At 53.3% G+C, this 16,134-nt stretch overlaps 1 protein-coding gene across 3 annotated transcripts in view; it reads right to left on the bottom strand.

The window, feature by feature from the left end:
* The window catches only part of SMAD6 (SMAD family member 6), a 74,079-nt gene that overhangs the window by 13,008 nt on the left and 44,937 nt on the right, over positions 1-16,134 (bottom strand). The gene's annotated exons all lie outside the window — the stretch shown is intronic.

Here is a 16,134-nt window from a genome sequence, read left to right as displayed (position 1 = left end):
CAAAGGTACATAATCCACGCCTCTTTTGTGAATGCAGAGTCCTACGTACTGGATTTTCTTAAAGTGAGGGTTGCCTGGATCATTCTTACTCATTTCTGGAACAAACAGGAGGGCTTTTATAATAAGCAAAAGGCTAATATTGACTGGAGAGATCATTAAGCATAAATACTCATATTTGCTGTAAAGGACACAGTAACATGAGATTTAAACGTTCCCTGCAAAAATGCTGCAAAATGACCTAGGGCTTGGCAGCGGCTCACCCTTGTGAACCGGTCCCCTGTTCGTGGCTGCGCTACTGTGCGCGGCTGAAGCTAGTACACACAGTCCATGCTCAAGCTCCAAGCTGCCTGCAAAGGGGTGGCTTGTTTGATCTGGAGCAGCAGGTGGGGAGGAGAGAGGGGGCCAGGCAGTCCACCCATCCCATCAGGCTGGCAGGTAGACACAGCCCCACAGACTTGCGCCCCATGCCTCAAGCCCAAGATCAAGACCGGTTTCCAAAGCAAAAGGAAGCCAAGCTTGGTTCCCACCGCCCCTGTAGCCCACGCCAAGAAGGAGACTCCACCCCCATCCAAGGTGACCTTGGGATGCTGTTTCTAACTGTGGAGGGTGGGGGGGTCTTCCAATTCTCCCAGCCCATTCATAAATGACCCCGTTTCAGGTTATGGAACATAAAAAAGCTCAGAGAGGCGGGGTGACTGCCCACAGGACTAACCAGAAGGCAGGATCAGGACTCATCCACGTCTGCTGAGGCCAAAGGTACTCCTTCCCACTGTCCCTGCCTCCTGCCAAGCGTCTTGGGAAAGCCAGCTGCCAGTTCAGTAATGGCTTCCTATTTCTCAAAGTAATTCTTTAGCCCCTGTCTGGATACACGCTGCACAACTCAAGTCAGTGCAGCAGTAACGCAGGAGAGTTCATCACAACTGTCAACTGTGCTTTCTGTTTGGTCTTCTGTTCCCAAGGCTGACTGTTCAGCTGAGAGGGGCATGAGGTTTATGTGCCACGATCCAACCCATAATCCTTAGCGTCTTCCAGGAAAGACGAGGGGCCCCGGGGAGACATGTGGGCTCAGCCCCACCGACGGCAAGACCCAAGTGCCTTCTAGAAGGCTCCGGATGGCTGTTTGCAGCCACAGGGACCTGTGTGGATATGGGGAGGGAGGAGTGCCTTCCCCGAATCACGGGGAAGCTTGAAGGGGCTCTTGGGGCAGGAAGTTAAATTATCAGTCGTGTCTCCCTTAGCAAGCAGCACACACCTGGCACGCATGGGCCCAGCAAACACTAGCAGAGCTCTGCTAAGTGGTGATTCTGCCATGACTGAGGCCTCACCTCCAGTCATTGTATGGGAATCCAGCTACTCCTGGGCGCTGTCTGTCCACACACCCCCATCTCATTTAACACTGAGAGCAATCCTGGGAGGTGAGTAGATCTTATAGAGGAGGAAATGGAGGCTCGGGGAGGTTAAGCCCTCTGCCCCAGGTCACACAGCCAATTAGCCAGAATTTGAACCCAGGGCAGCCGGACTCCACCGCCCCCCCCTTCTTTCCACCCCTCTTTGCAGCGTGTGATGGGGGTAGGGGGGCACTCAACTTCTAGCCTATACTGGTTCCATCAGGCAGTCAGCGCAGTCTCTCTCCCTGCCGTCTCCCACGGGTGTGACACCTCCTCCACCGAGGCTGGCGCCTGCCCTGCTGTCCCCTCCCCTTTCCCCGTGGGCACAAATGGCCCTGCAGGCTGCCAGCGTCTGCATTCCTGGAGCACATGCCCAAGCTGGGCCCACTAAGGAGGATCCGAAGTAATTCAGCCATAAATCATGGCCATTGTGAATTTCCCTTTTAGCCACAGGCAAAGTCAAACTTTTCCTTCCCCCACGGTAGTTAACCACTCTTGGTTCACTGTATCTCCCGCGGCTCCGCCTGGCTGGGGGCCAGCACTCAATTATTAATTAATCTGGGAGGTGCAGGTTGCATTCTTGGCCACCTAACCACTTCCTCCTCGGTCAGGAACTCACAGGCCAGGCCCTTTGAGTTACATCAAGCATCTCACAACATCCCAGGCCTATCTTGTGGCCATAGCTGCAAGAAAGGACGCTTAAAACCAGAGTTAAAAATAACAGCAGAAACCCCAAACACCCAGGAGTCTCCTTTCCCAACTCCATCCCACAGCGCCAACCCAACCTGTGTGCAACCATCACTGTCAAAGCCCGGCATGCCTCAGTTTCTCATCTGTGAAATGGGGCTACGCTCACCCAACACGCAAGCTGCTGTGTGTGTGTGCGCGTAGGAAGGGGGTAGCTAGTGAGCCCTCCCCTATGAGAATTCTCACTACCCAGAGAGACACCAAAACAGAGCTAAGAGGCAATCGAGAGGCTGGGCTGGGGAAGGCCTGTTTCTAATTTCACCTGCTCGCTTTATCCTCACTGGATGAAGAAAAATGATCGACAGCTGGGTAAGCACAGGGCCGGAGAGGCTGCAGTTTAGTTTAGGTTTAGTGAAGTGGCTCAGGTGATTTTGGGGTTACCTGTGTCCTCTGATAGAGAAGGAAATGGAGGCTCAGGGAGGTTAAGCCCTCTACCCCAGGTCACACAGCCAATTAGTCAGAATTTGAACCCATGGCAGCCGGACTCCACACCTCCTCTTCCTTCCATTGCTTTTTGCAGCGTGTGACCCGGGGGGCACTCAACTTCTAGCCTATACTGGTTCCACCAGGCAGTCAGCAAAGAGGACACACTTGTGAGCCCCTCTTTGTCTGGGTCAAGTCTTCGGGAAGGCTCTGCAGACACAAGGAGTGTGCAGGGCAACAGAACCAGGTGATCAGGCTTGGTGTGAAACGTAGCCCCATATGACAGGGAGATCCAACTGTGAAATCAGAGCACAGCTCTCCTGAGATCAGTGCTGCACCCCTGGGCCAAGTCGGACCGTTAAGTCCTTTTCTTTTTTTCTTTTTTTTTTTTTTTTTTCGTTTGGGTAGGGGGAGGTAATTAGGTTTATTTATTTAGTTAGTTTAATGGGGATTGAACCCAGGACCTCGTGCATGCTAAGCATGTGCTCTAACCACTGGGCTATACCCTCCCCTGTTAATTCCTGATTGGAGGCAACGTGGGAGTGCTGATGTCAATCAAGGGTGAGCTGTAAGATAGGTGAAGTACAGAATGACAGAGGGAACTTATCAGGTCCTAAGAAGGGATAAATATTTGTGGGTTGCTGGAAATTGCCATCAGGAATCCTTTGGTCACCTCCTCTCCTCCATCCTCCACTGGCCCCGTACACGCCCCACAGTATGTCAGCCCCACCTGCAGAGTCTCAGTCAAGCTCTGGGGACTTCACACATTAGGGTACAGTTTAGGAAAGCTCTTTGAAAGCTCATGCTTTATCTATGCTCCATAACCTGTCTGCTTTTGATCAGATAAGGCAAACGATTTGTCCCCCTGTGTCTTCCTGTAACACTGACACTCTGGGGAGGAAGGGACACTTTTGGCTTTCCTCACCCTAAGCACTGAGGCTCTTGGATAAAGCATGCATACTGCTGAGATAAATTATTGTGCACATACATGAAGTACTGTGAATTAGGACCCATAAATCCTGAGCTTGCAATAATTCCGAAAGCAGCTGGGTTGAAGTTTAAAAAAAAGTTTTGATAAACAAATGCAAAATATAAATAAGGTTCAGGAGGACTGTTTATGCTACTAGCATTGTATAAACAACGGGAATACCAATTACAAATCGCTTATCTGTTCACTAAAGCAGATCTCCGAATGACCTCTAACAGGAAACGTTATCCGGTTAGCATCGTGTATTTGAAAATCACAAAACTGGGTTTCTAGACAGTAACCTTGCCAATCACCCATCACCTGATCGCCTGAGTTGGTGAGGAGTCCTGAGTTGTCCGTGCTTCCTTTCTGTGCATCTGGGGGGGAAAGCCATTTCGACGGCTGCACCTCCAGCACCACCAGGTCCTCCTGTGGCCACCCAGGAAAGAGTGGTGGCCCTTGGCTCTGGCAAGCCATCGTGCCACCCAGTTATCTCCATGCCCATCTGAAAGAAGCGGCGTTTCCTAAGGCGTTTGGCCAGGGGACCCAGCCAACTGGGGCGTTTCCACGGGAGAGCAGGTGGGGAGGGGCCCCACCCCATATGGAAACCTTTCAGGCATCACCTGCAGTCGGGGAACCCCGGTTGTTTATGGCTCCTTGGTGACTTCCACATGAGCCAGGCCCCCTGTTCTCTCCCTAGGAGGAAGCACATTTCGGCTCTGGCGGGGTCACTAATGTGTTCTGAGAATCAGGCCAGGTGAGGGGACCACGGACTCCGCGTAGGGAGGATGCGGTGGCAGGAAGAGGCCCGGACAAGGCTGGGAAGCCGTCATGCTGAGAGGGTGTGTTGGTCCTGGCCCGAGAGGACAGACTGCGAGGCCCCAGAGAGGCGGGCAGAGGGCCAAGCTGGAAATACCAAAGGCTGCTCCAGCTCGAGGAGATGGCCCTGCCAAGTCGGGGAGGCGGCACTGACAGGGGAATGGCAGGTTCCGGCCGGGTGGGTCCCCAAGGCCACCGAGTCAGGAGCAACCGCCTATGTCTCTGGGCACGTGGGGGCTGGAGCTGTGCCAGGGAGACCCAGAGCCGACAGCCTCCCCAGGGTGCCTCTGTCCTGGAACTACCCTGTAGCCCGCCAGCCTAAGGACACCAGAGGAAGGCAGAGCCCCTCCAAGTGGCACTGACTGTGGGCGACAAGTCAGACCCAGCCTGCCGAAGGCCGAAAGATGGTTGTTTTCCCTCCACCTTCTGTCTCCTAGTTCTGGAGTTGCTCGGCAGACCACCACCCTGTGGCTACTGCCCTCTGCGCATCTTGGAACTCCAAGACCTTGAGAGCACCCACTGGGTGATGGAACCAGCCTCAGAGGTGCTCCCGAGGCTAGCAGGGGCCTCTCTGCTGTGTCTTGTGGGGGAAGATTCATCTGGTGGGGCAGGAAAGCCAGGTGTACTGGCAATGCTTTTTCTCCCTTCCAATCCCTTTGCACCCTCCCTGCCTTGGGCTTCAAAAATTGCCATCAGGTAAGAGAAACAAAAACAGATGCTGGGGCTTGCCTCACGCATGTGTCCTGCCCACAGAGGGACGTCCTGCCACAGCGTCATGGGTTCTGAAGTTGACCTGCAGTTTGACCAGAAAGATCTTCTTGGAATCTGGGTACCCACTTGGTTTAACCCTCTCCCTCCTCATGGCCTTTACTGTAAAACAGGCAGGCAGACCCATGCCTTTCTTTTACTTTTCTTGTTGTTGTTGTTAGTGGAGGTACTGGGGATCGAACCCAGGACCTTGGGCATGCTAAGCACGCGCTCTACCACTGAGCTATACCCACCCTGGGACTCGCTTATTTCTAAAGACCCACCAAGAACCACAGGTCCGTCACACCAGCGTCTGGCCATCTCTACCTCCCCCGACAGAGCGCCCCCTCCTGACCGCGCCTGGCCAGCCACGAGAGCCTCCCTGCCCAGGCCTGGAACATGCGGAGCCCCACCCTGAAAACCCTGAAAGCAAATTCCCTGAGGGGAAAGAGTGGGTAGGATGTTTTCAAGAACCACTCATTGTGGGTTTGGGGTCCAGCCAACACAAGTGCCAATGAGAGGCAAGAAGAGCATGTGCTTGGGAGGCGGGGCTCCTCTCTCACGCTCGCTAAATGCCTACTGTGTGCAAGGGCACACCAACCCGGGCCGCCTGGAAGAACGCATAATTCTGTGGCGAGGGATGTTCCGGAGGCTGAAGTGGGGAGAGGATAGTGGCGGTGTCGAAGGAAATCAGACAGGCTCTTGTTTCTGTAAACACCATTCCTTCTGGTCAGTTCCAAGTTATTCAGTGGGCTATACACACATTTTTCCCCCCTCAAACCAAAATAGCCCTAAGACTTCCAGCCTGAGGGGAATAAAAGAAACAGTGTAAACATTCTTTGCAGCTGGCCTATAGGAGGCAAGTGCTCTCCCGGGCCAGTCACTAACTGCAAGCCTGCAGAAAAATCCCACTCCCGGGGAGCTCGGAGGGGCATTTCCCCGCTCCCGATTCAAAATGGAACCTGTCACTTGGGGAATCCACCCGCCAACCCCAGGGGGTGATGTGACTGTCTCAAGAGTTGAGGCTGAGGGAGGAAGGGGCATGCCACTCTTGGATTGGTGGAAATTCAGAAAATTACAGGGTGCCGGGGACATTCTGTCCAACAGCAACATCGTGCTTATTTCAAAGAGAAGCTTGGAGGAGGTCAGGGGAATCCAAGGGATTTTTGGGGGACCGCTCAATGTCAGAGTTAGAGCTCATGCAGCCCCACTGCCTCCCTTTACAGAAGAGGAAACTGAGTCTCAGAGAGCAGAAATCACTTGCCGGAGGTCAGGCAGCAGGGCTGGGCCTCACAGCGAGGGCTCCTGTCTCTCAACGAATGACTTGGTCCTCAATACCACTGGGCTCAAGGAACAAATAATCCTCATGAGTCTGGCCAACATGAATTATTTTTGCAAAAGGGTCTGTTTGTTTGTTCTTGTGGGTAGCAGGGAGAGAGTCCTTCCTCGCACGGCTGTCAGAACAACTCCCCGCCTCTGCCTGAGAAGGGACCCGCCCCGGCTGGCCGGCACCACCACAGACTCTCAGGCGAAGGATGTGCGTTGCAAAAATGGGGCAAAGTTTCCTATTCTGAAGATAACATTGTAAGACACAGGAAGTCTCCGAGCAGAGCCTGCATTTCCAGAAGGTCTCTGCACACCCATTTGCAACCACTTCCATTGTACAGGGTTCCTAGAGGTTCGGGGCCAGGGGATGAGGAGGGAGGCGTGGGGACAGTGCTGGGAGGGGGCAGCAGCTGCAGCCCCGGGAAGAGTCCAGAGAGGGCTTTCCAGGCCCCCAAGGCTCACTGGGCCTCCCTGCAACGCAGACCCTTCTGTGAAGCCTGGCTTCCTCAACCAAAAAATAAAAGGGTTAAGAGAGCCATGTTTCCCCTACTTTGGGCCCTTGTGTCCAGATTCCCAGGCCCCGCCCCTGGAGATTCTGATTCATGGGTCCTGGGTGGAGCCCAGGAATCTATGTTTTTCACAAGATTTAAGAGGCCCCTTTTCTGGCTGGTATGTCACGATCCCATGAGCGGAGGGTTCAACTGCGTGGCACAGTGGTGAGGGAGCTGGCTTCCTCGAGGGAGGGATGACGGGCAGGAAGGAGACCAAACTAGATCGACTTCCTAGCATAGGACGGACGTGGCGGTCCCAGCGCCAGGCCGGGGGACCAGCAGGGAAGGCGACACTCTGGAGCCACCGCGGATGGCCCTGACTCAGTGCGTCTGGGTGTGTTGGAGGTCAGGCCCTGGGGACAGCATGCATCTCCTCGTAGGAGTCGGCATCAAGGATCTCAGTTCAAATCCCAGCTCTGCCACTTCCTAGCTGTGTGTCAGGGACAAATGGCCTCAGCCTCTCTGGACCCCCGATTCCCCATCTGTGAAGTGGGATCAAGGGCACCCAGGACGAGGGGGAACCACCGCACCAACAGCTGACATGTCCTGCCAGCTGGCTACGTGCCGGAGTGTGCCACCTAGTTCCCACAAGCCTGGGGGTAAATATTGTTAGTTGTCCATTTGACAGACAAGGAGGAAACTGAGGCCTCCTGACCGATCGATCCCAGGTCACCAACTGGTGAAGGGTGGTTCCGGGCTTCACAAACATGCAGTCTGACCTCTCCACTGCGGCGGGGTGCACAGCAGGCAGGGAGGTTCTCTCTCCACAGGTGCCCCCTTCCATGCACGGGCACTGCCCAGACCCACAGTGCTGGTCTCCTGGGGTATCAGGGGTCCGGATACACCTCCGCCCTCAGAGCTCCAAGCCAGGGGAAGAGAGGATAGGACCACAAAGAGCATCATAAATGAGGGGCAGCAGGGAGAAGGCTGGACCACCAAACCCAGCTTCCACCCAGCAGGGGAGGATGCTGAGTGGGAAGATGGGGCAGTGGGAGGGATGGGGAGGGAAAGCGGTGCTCCAGGGCTGGGCAAAGTCTAGGTGGAAACAGTCTCCCGAGGCCAGATCACAGAACACGGAAGGGCTCGCGGAGGAAGGAGAGTCTGCAAGGACTGGCTAGGCTGAGCCCTCGTGGCATGCTGCGGGAGCCCTCGTGGCATGCTGCGGGCACAGGGAGCCACGCAGAGGTGGTCGGCAAAGAGGGTCAGGACCCGGCCAGTTCTCCCCCATTTCATGGGTGTACATCCCACACCCCACATACCAAGGCTCATTCAGGGCAGGGACCCGCCTACAACTGGGCGTGGCTAATGCTGGGGGACAGGTGGACTTTACAAGTGGGAACTCAGACTGTATGCAGCACCTTCTAATTCCTCTTTATTTGTCAAGCCCATTTAGAGATCAGACTGACTATTCGAGTTAAAAAAAATCCAAGGAGTGAGCAAGGACCTGGCAGAGCACACTGGGACAAGCACCTGTAGGATACACACATATACGTCCCAACACGCTTGCAGTGCGGTTCGTAATTCTCCCTATTTCTCTCTCCTGGATCTGCCAACTTCTGAAAGCTCTGTTATAAAGTCCCATTCTTCTGTGAGTTTGTTAAATTCCCTTTTTTATTTCTATCTTTGATTTAGAGATTTCAAAGCTATGTCGTTAAGTGTATAGAGACTCTTGATCGTTCTGTCCTGTCTTCCTGACCATCTTAGCTTTGATCTATGTCAGGGGTCAGCAAAAGCCAAACCTTGCCCACCGCTTGCTCTGGTAACTAAAAATTTACTGGAACACAGTCACCTGCGTTGTGTTACGTATCGTCTGTGGATGCCACAAGGGCAGTGCTGAGCAGTGGGAGAGAGACTGAACAACCTGCAAAGCTGAAAATGTTTATCTGGCCCTTTATGGAAAGTCTGCCAACCCTTGATCTTTGTAAAATTTACTTCTTTGTTCCTTTTAATGCTCTTTTGCTTGGAACTATGTTACCTCATATTAATACCGCTGTCCTTGCCTTCGCTTTGTTTAGCACTGACTCAGTATGTCTTTTCTCCCCCATTCTCTATAGTTTCAACCTTCCTGTAGGATTCTGTTTAGGAGTGTATCTCCTGGAAATCCAGCATAGAGCTGGATTTTTAAAAACACAGTCTGAGAGCTTTTGTGACACTTACTGTCACTAGCGTTCGGACTTGCCGCGTCATTGTATATATGCATTTTAACCTACCATGTCTTGATACTTTTTTCATCCTGCCAAGTTTAAGAGTAGTTAATTCTCAGGAGGAAAGCGGGATGGGGAAGAAACAGAGACGACGGCTTTATCAGTACATTTTGAACATTATATAAAAAGGCCACAACTACATTGCTTGCGTGATGACACGTGACTTTATATTTAGTAATAAAAAGGAGCGTGTTAAAGAACCAAGGGTCATGAATATACAGGGATCCGTGTGATGAGTTCTTCAGGCAACGAAAGTTCCAGTCACACTTTCCTTCCCACCGCCTCCACCCGTAGACACACGCAAGACAACAACTTGATAGCAATGGGGTTTACGGAACGTGGAGTCGGCTTCGAGGAGGGTCCCTGGCCCTCTCAGTCAGCCTCATCAGAGATCGGCCCCTCAGGGCTGCGGAAAACTGCTCCCTGAGGTCCCTGGCGTGCCAGGCGGCCGTCCCTCCCTCCTGGCCCCAGCCGAGCGACCTCCACGTCTGCAGAGGGCCTGATCCCCGGTGCCCCGGCCCATCGCGCTCTGCCCGCCCGCCCGCCCGAGGCTCTGTTGTCCTGCCAGCATTTCCTTCGCAGCTCAGTGGACATTCCGGCATCCAGGGTGTGTGTGAGGAATGCGGCGCTCGGGGCAAGCCCAGCCCGGCGCCCTCCAGCCCTGAACCGCTGCCCCCGCGCTCCTGCCCTGCCAGCCCCACCTCCACAATTTCCATCAGCCTGGATGCTGAAGCCAGGCAAGCCCTCAGAGAGGCTGGGGGCGAGGCCACGAAAGGGCCGGGATCAGGATGCACCAGCCCCTGACCTGGGGAGTCAGGGAGAGACCCATCCTCGGCGGCTGGACCACACCTCGGGAACCATCAGGGATGACGCCCTGGGTTCAGGCGCTGCCCCTGGCAAGTCCCCTGCTGTCTCTGGGCCAGTGCCCTGCCTAGCAAAATAATCTGCCCACTCTGTCCTACGTCCACATGAGTCCCTGTCATTCTGGGTGACTCCACATTAAGGAAAGGGTGGCTGTTGGAGGTCCCCAGTTGAAAACGGAGGAGCATGTCCTGCTACGCCTGAGGTGGATCCTGGGCACCCACAGACACCAGGTTCACTCGCCTGTCACATCCCTCCACCTGCGTCCTCCCGTGGGGATCGGAGTTACCGGTGTGCGAGAATGTAATTTTAAAAAAAGCGTTCCCTGGACACCTGCTGGGCTTCATGCCAGACCTTCCCACACCGCCCTCCTCCTTTAGATCCTTACAACCGTATAGGAGACGAGGACTATCACCTACACTGTACAGATGGGGAAACTGAGGCTCGGGGAGAGGAAGCAATTTACCCAGGTCACAGAACCCAGTCAAGAAGCAGAAGCCTTTCCTTACAACCCCAAGTCTCAGGACTCTTGTGGGTTTGTAGCTGTCCCAGGTAGATATGAAGCAAAACTTCCTCCCAATACATGAGGGTCAAACCCAAAGCTCCCCGAGGGGGAAGGAGAAAGGTCTCTCTCTTCCTAGGGGGAAGAATCAGTCAAAATAGCCGCAAGGCAAGAACCCCCTCCGCCCCACTCTCACCTCTGTCCAGAGGACCCTGCTTACGCCTCAAGCCACTATGCTCGGAATTTGCTGTGTGACTTAAAGCAAGTCACTTCCCTACTCTGAGCCTCTATTCCTTCAAAACAAGGGGGCTGGACTATAAGAAACTCTGGGGTCCCTTCAGTCCAGTTCTGTCCATTACTAAACCTGATAGAGTCTCCTCTGGAAGATTCTGCTGTGTACGGGACCCCTCCCCTTTGTGGGCATGTGGGATGGAGGGGAGGGCAGACAGAGCAATGGAAAACAAGTATTTTCAAGGGACGGGAGTAAACACCACTGTTGGCATGGTGGGGCCGGTGGAGTTGCTGAACCAGAATCCTGAAACCGTTAAAAATAGGAAAAGAAACGGTACAGTTCACATATTTTGCAAAGCTAAGTTAAATCAACATCTGCAAAAAATATCCCCGTTAAACGGAATAGCAGGATTTCATTAAGTAAATTGCAAGTTGGCAAAAATTCTGAAAGAAAGGGGAAAAGCCACGGGCTGGCCTGTAATTTAAACCTTATTTTAACTGTGACAGCATGACTGCAAAGGGCTCCATTTCCAAACGAAAGGAAAAAAATAAAATAAAACCTGAAAAAAAAAATTCTTTTTTTTTTTTTGAAAAGGGCCTCCTGCACTCCCAGGCACACCCCTCCCCCAAGCTTCCACGGACCCACAATATTTTCAGTAATTATAATGTTACCTAGTTTTCCCATGGATGTAACAAATGAGGGACAGAGAGAAGGGGGAGGTGTAGGGAAGACGGAGGAAAAAGTGAGCACACAGACAAAGTCACCATTGTCACCTCTAATTAGGTTTTTTTTACCAAAATGGCTTGAAGCACAGAACTCTGGGAATCTTTCCCTTCCTCCAGGAGGCCTTTCTGTTTAACCCCAATGTGGGCTCCCCTGGCTGGAAGCCCCATGCAGAGGTAGGGGCCAAGCCCAGCCCTGTCCAGGGAGGGGGAGATGACTGCCAGGCCCCCACTGAGATGGCCCTGCCACTCACCCAGCCCCTCACTGCGGGCAGGCTCCTCCTTCCCTGAGCCTCAGTTTTTCATCCCTATAATGGGGTGATAACCACAGCTGCCCTGGCCGGGCTAGTGCTGGGAGATCAGCGGTGAGCCCCTTGCGAACCACAGAGTACCCACAAAGCCCAGGGACGCACCGTGGGCTCTTCCACCTGGAGCCCAGGTAGGGCCACTACTGCAGGGAAGCAGATGACTGCAGTGAGATTTCACGGACTGGCAGGCAATCACAAACAGAGCTTTTCATACGCAGGATCCTGCCCTACACCCTGTATGCAGCAGCCCATCCTCCCCCTTTGGGGTTCCCTGGGGCATCACCCAAGGATGACCTTAACATAATAACAGTCTCAGCATAAGAGACTTGAGCAGGAAGGAATCACCTACTTGGTTCTTAAAATTTGTCTTCTTATTTAGCAGTGGAATAGCCACCACCCTCTCTCCCCCATATAGAATCTAACTGTCAATCCCAGGGTCTAAAATATGTGAAAGTACAGCTGCCCCCTCCCTCATGCTTTGGAGCAGCTCCTGAAAGACTCTGAAAACCACAGATCCAGGCTGGCTCCTCTCCTCTCCCGGTACAAAAGGGGGAACTGACGCCCAGCAATGGTCATCAGTGACCATGGTTTGTGGATTTCAGGGAACATGGGGACTCTGGAAAAGTGCGGCCCTGCTTGCATGTGATGGCATCTGTGAATCCACAAGGGTCTGCCTGGCACCTTCCTGTGAGCAAACAGGAATTTCTGCCAGCTCCCCAGCCTGGGGGTGACCACTCAACAGGAAGGTGACTCCCAGAGCTGGGCCATGACCCTCATAGTCCTAAGGAGCTTTTGAAGAGTAAGAACAGCACTGGAACCAATAAAGAGACAGCTCCTTTCCGTGCACATCTGATCGGCTGCCAGTCTCCAGAAAATCCAAAGACAGAGTGAATGAATGTGCCGTTCTTTTAGGCCCAGAGAGGGAAAGGGGCTTGCCTAAGGTCACACAGCAAAAAACAGCAGAGGGGTACTAGGGACAAGAATAAAACAGCCTATCCCTCAAATGAACTTAAATATAAAACAGAAACAGACTCATAGACATAGAATACAAACCCGTGGTTGCCAAGGGGGAGGGGGGGTGGGAAGGGACAGACTGGGAGTTCAAAGTCAAATTTGTAGATACTGACAGGTATATATAGAATAGATAAACGAGACTATACTGTACAGCACAGGGAAATATATACAAGATTTTGTGGTAGCTCACAATGAGAAAGAATGTGACAATGAATATATGTATGTTCATGTATCACTGAAAAATTGTGCTCTACACTGGAAATAGACACAACATTGTAAACTGACTATAACTCAATAAAATAGAATTAGAAAAAAAAACCCCAAAAGCCAGCCTATCCCAACTAAAGTCTTACCTCCTTAGTGAGGTGAGACACATTGCATGAGACACATTGCACCCCCAAACCACAGAGCCTTCCCCTGTTCCCCCCTCCCCACTGCTGCCTCTGCAGGAAGCCACAGGGCCCCATCTTGTCCTCTGCACTGTTGTCTCAGATTAACTTTTAACCCCATATTGTTACCTTAAGTTGACGTGTACCTTTCCTCTGAGCCTCAGTGAACCTACCTGTAAAATGGGGATTATAATTAACTATACCCTCTCCACCCACAATTGTTATAAGGATTACAGGTTATAAGAACACTCTGTAAAATGCCCAGTGCTGTGCTGAACAGCTAGTAGGCACTTACTATAATGCCCAGCACGGAAGACACCCACCTGGTCACCTCATCGCTGAAGGACAGAAAATAAAATGGGCACATGCATTTACTGAGCTCCTACCAGCTCCTACTGGTACTCCTACCAGGTACCATCGGCTGTACATCACCCGAGGGAGCTGGGTGATCTGCGCATGCTCGTGTGCTGGTGGGAGATTCAGGGAAGAAGTGGGTGTGAATCCCTGCTTAGTGCAAACTGCAGCCAAGTCTCCCAGCAGCGCAGTGAGGACCTACCTACTCCACAGTCAGTGTCACCTGAAACCCCCAGCAAACTCTGACCTTTTTGCAAGTTTGAGTTTGAGCTTGATCCCTGCCTTAATTTAAGGAGCGCATGAGCAAGAGGCCACTCAGTAAGAGTGACTGAGCGAGTCCGGAGAACACGAGAGAGTCAGATGGGGAGACAGGAGGGATGAAAGATGTCCCCTTGTCTCTGAGGACCAGATAACAATATCGCCCATTCATGGGGCATCTCCTCCCTGTGTGTTATTAACTCAGCCCCCTGAGGTAGGGCTACCATTACCCCTGCTTTTACAGAGGACGAATGAGCTCATGACCACCCACGGTGAGTGTGGTGGGGCTGACATTTGACCCCAGAGCTTGAAACTCCAGAGCATCCCACAAGCTGCCATTAGCGCCCTCCGGTGGGGAAGGCGGGCAGTGCCAGGAAGCTGGGTGAGGGAATGGAGCCCCAGCGTCACCCGGCTGGGGCGCTTTCCCCCAGCAAGACCCTGTCCCCACAAATCTCCGATGGAGTAATGAAGCCCTTGTAGCAAGAGGAGAAAAAGATTCTAAGTTTCCATCTCAAGTTTGTGAGGCTCTTTGGGGTCGGGGGCCCGAGCTGTGTAAGGAGGGGAGCACGTTAAGGATTCCGCCAGCCATCTCGGCGTGGCAGAGGGCCACAGGGTCCACCACGGCCACCCCTCGCCAGGGATCACCAGGAGCTCTGGCCCAGCCCCTAATACAGTGTGCCCTTATGCAAGTCCCTCCCCTTCTCAGAGCCTCGGCCAGCCCATCTGTGCAATGAAATCTTGAGCTGAGTGACCCCTGATATTCCAGGCCCACAAGCCAGGACCCTTAAAAAGGCCACCTAGAGATTTGGGAGGGGAGCAGGCATGCCGAGGCCACCCTGGCCGCACCTGCCTGGCCCTGGTGCAGGTCGGAGGCCTCCCCAGGGAGCCGAGGCAGGAAGAGGGCAGAGGTGGAGAGATGGTGCCTGGGGGGCAGTACTGAGGGATCTGGGAACAGGGAGGAGCCCCTGGGGCCCCCTGGAGATGGCTGACTCACAGAAGGCCCAACTCTGCCCAGATCCCACAGCTGGGATGATACACGGGCAGGGCAGGGGACGAGGCTGCTGGTACTGAGGTGGGCACTGGGATGGCCACTCCCACCCTGCGCACACTGTCTTACAGGACTACTCAGCCTCATCACCTTTTGCAGATCTCAAATCCTGAAAGCGGTGGGAAGGTCTGATCAGGCCTCCGGGCCTTTGTGGCAGTGGCACAGGAGGCTGTGGAGAGGTGGAAGGAAGACAAGGGCTTTAAACCCACTCCATGCAACCCCAAACAAACGATCTCCCCTCTCTGGGGCCCAATGACCTCATTGGCAAAATGGCAATAATTAAACAACCTTTCCAGGTGCTCGTCGTGAGAAGTCAACAAGTCAGTACACAGCACACGTGGTACCTGTTTGGCAAACACTACTGCCATCCCCCTACACCTTCTCCCTGGAGTGTCCCTCACTGTCCCCAGCCCAGGGCTAAATGTCACCTCCTCCGTGAAGCCTTCCCACACTCACCTAGGCAACCCCTGCTGGGATCCCAGAGCAATCTGTTCAGGTTTTTATAATAAAGATTTCTGTTTGTAAATTTTTAATTAGGTATCTGCTTCCCATTGAGGGAAGAGGCCAGAGCTGGTGGGGTGAACTCAAAGCACAAAGGTGATGTGACTTCCCGCAGTGACGCAGCAAGCCAGAGCCAGGGCTAGAGGTGACCTTGAACCCTTCTGAGCACTGGCCTGGGGCTCTCTCCGCAGAAGCCCTCCCCCAATAAGGTCTGTGATCTGTCAGAAAGTGGGGAGGGTACCTCACAGCCAAGGCTTCGGGCACTGTCCCTGGCCGTCCTGACCCACTAGAGTCTGAGTATGGCAGAAAGACCATGCCCTGGGAGTCTCCAGGGCCCAGCAAGCTTCCCAGGCCTCAATTACTCCAGCTTGAAAATGGGTGATGCCTGTTTGCCCCTCAATGGGTTTCCTAAAGAGCAAGTGAAAAGCTGGGTGGTAAACCACTTTTTTTTTTAAAGGCACCATGAAATGTAAGGGATTTTTATTATGTTTATAAGCAACTATAATAAAACATACTTTACATAGCAGCTTCCTACGGAAGGAGGAGGAAGAAAGCACACTGGCCAGCCAGGACCTGGCTTCAGTTCTGGTCGTCAATAAGTCACTGTGACTCGGGGAAGTCAGTGGTGTCTCTGGGACTGTTTCCTCTTCCCAACAAAACAAAGGTTTGGGCTGGCTGACCGCCAAAGCCCCTCCGGCACCAACATCCCGCTCCGTGCCCAGCACGGTCAAGGCGCTGAGGACGCAGCGTGCACAGATCAGGAGCTAAATACC

This window comes from Camelus dromedarius, chromosome 5 (assembly GCF_036321535.1).
Source record: "Camelus dromedarius isolate mCamDro1 chromosome 5, mCamDro1.pat, whole genome shotgun sequence".
In the NCBI taxonomy this organism is placed as follows: Eukaryota; Metazoa; Chordata; class Mammalia; order Artiodactyla; family Camelidae; genus Camelus; species Camelus dromedarius.
This window is presented reverse-complemented; position numbering and strand designations above follow the sequence as displayed.